The sequence below is a fragment of the Sardina pilchardus genome, chromosome 18 (genome assembly GCF_963854185.1).
Source record: "Sardina pilchardus chromosome 18, fSarPil1.1, whole genome shotgun sequence".
Classification (NCBI taxonomy): domain Eukaryota; kingdom Metazoa; phylum Chordata; class Actinopteri; order Clupeiformes; family Clupeidae; genus Sardina; species Sardina pilchardus.
The window spans coordinates 11,073,913-11,076,412 of record NC_085011.1 but is presented as its reverse complement, the minus strand read 5'-3'; positions in this window follow the sequence as shown (position 1 = coordinate 11,076,412).

The window sequence follows — 2,500 nt, the reverse complement described above, 5'->3', positions numbered from 1 at the left end:
TCATCCTCATTAACAGCCAGGTAGATAAGATAATTAGTGATATCACCTGTGTTAAGTGCACAAATAGAAATAATATACAGTATGATATATAACAATATAATAATATAAGTCTTCACTTTCTGGACCTTGCATTTCCATCTCTGAATATACTACAGTATATGCAATATACTGTAGGCTATGTCAAATGTATTACACTGCTTTCTTACACACATCATTGTTATTAAACCATGCTCATATAGCCATAGCAATGGTACATTCTTATTATATGCGCAATATACCACCACTGCTCATGTGCCATTGTGAAAGAATACTCTTCTTCCAGATGCAGATGCTCATAAGTCTTGTAGTAGAGATGAACATTCAGGGCCACTCGGTATGGCTGGAGAAGTGATGAGCAGAATGAGATGGTTATGAGGCCAGCATGATTTAGTGGCCTCCTTCTGGATTTAGTACAGAACATCGGAATGAATATCCAAAAACAAAATAGAATAAAAAGGACACATTTTCCAATAAAAAGGGAATTTAAAGGAAATACCCTGGGAAGAAAAACAGATTGACTGCGCAGGGGGGTGGGTACTGAGTATAAGAACAGCAGAGTCTCTTTCTCTCAATAACAGAAGACATATGGAAGACTGATCCGCAGCATTATGGTTGTTTTTGTGTAGCTCTTAAGAAAAACAACCGACGTAATCTATAGAATTACATAACAGCTGTTCACGACATGACTCTCAACGGATACAGGGGCATGAAATATGCACTGAGGTTCATTAAGAGATGCCTTAGGAGCCGTGCTTCAAATGCACCCTCTCCTCTAATACATTAGCAGCTTGTATATAAGACAGATGCTCTCTAGGACAACACATCATTTATTTAATCTACTGGATATATCATTTAGATGTATTCCTTCTATTGATCACCTTGTTTTCTTTTTCATTCAGTCGGGAGAAGACATGAGTCATACCTGTGATATTCTGCTCCATAATTTAGCCGCGAGAGACAAATACATGCAACTAAATTAAACGATCACACAGCCATCGGTGGCAGCAGGAGGCAAAGCTGTCACATCCCGCGGAGACGTGTCAGGATGTTTGTGTGTGTGTGTGTGTCTCTGCTCGTATGTGTGTGTGTGTGTGTGTCTACTCGTGTGTGTGTGTGTGTGTGTGTGTGTGTGTGTGTGTGTGTGTGTGTGTGTGTGTGTGTCTGTGTGTGTGTGTGTGTCTGTGTGTGTGTGTGTGTAGGCACCCAGCAGAGAGACATTTGATACTCTTTTACATGTTTTTCTTTTTTTTTTTGTTGTGGGAATGCGTTTTATGTAAAGGGAGATAAAATGGAGTGTCATTTCCTTAGAATGATCTCCATTTTCCAGACGGCTATATCCACTGTTTGCCTGAGAATGTCATTACAGTAACCTAATCTATTTTCTATGTTCCATTTCCTTTCCAGGGAATTCTCGGTGTAGTTTGTGACGCATGTTTCGCTGTCTGAATGGACATGTAAAGTGCTTTTAATATCCTTTGTGTGTGAAGTGTGCTGCACAAAACACACACATCACACATGACCTCCATGTGGGCACGTTTACATGTATTGGTTAGGCAAACACTTTAATCCGAAGCGATTTAAAAGAGAGGTACAATCCATACAGACTGAGTCAGTGTGGGCGCCACAATGGTGAATTCCAATCAACTAGACACAAGTGCCGCTGAGAGAGCAGAGTCGAGAGAAAAAAACGCACCTCTGCTGTGAAGAGAAAGAGGGGTTTTGTTTTTATTTGCGTTTCTAGCCAAAGCTTACACGTAGGGAGTGCAAATTACTAGAATGTTTCACAATGTTAGTGGGTTTGAAATCCTCCCAAAACAGCAGGCTTAATAACAAGCTTACACGAGAAACAAATTCACACAGTGCACTCGTTCAGTCATGTAGCAGAAGCCTTTGTGTTTTACCACCAACTGAATTCTGACCATTCAGTGCACTCAATGATTAGTCATTATCATGTGTGTTTGTGTGTGTGTGTGTGTGTGTGTGTGTGTGTGTGTGTGTGTGTGTGTGTGTGTGTGTGTGTGTGTGTGTGTGTGTGTGTGTGTGTGTGTGTATGTGTGTGTGTGTGTGTGTGTGTGTGTGTGTGTGTGTGTGTGTGTGTGTGTGTGTGTGTGTGTGTGTGTGTGTGTATGTGTGTGTGTGTGTGTGTGTGTGTGTGTGTGTGTGTGTGTGTGTGTGTGTGTGTGTGTGTAAAACATAATCACACACACAGCAGCCTGCGAGGCGTTAGCAGAGACGGATGGCTGCAAGGTGTTTAGCAATAATATTACACATGACAAATGATCAGGGACCCTAGGGGGCAATCCTGCAGAACAAGAGAGACTTCACTTGGAGATAAATTACACCTATTTTCCCTCATCCTCTCTCTCTCTCTCTCTCTCTCTCTCTCTCTCTCTCTCTCTCTCTCTCTCCCTCTCTCTCTCAGCTTGTCTTTCATGAGCTGCTCTTCTCCTCCTCCTCTGTG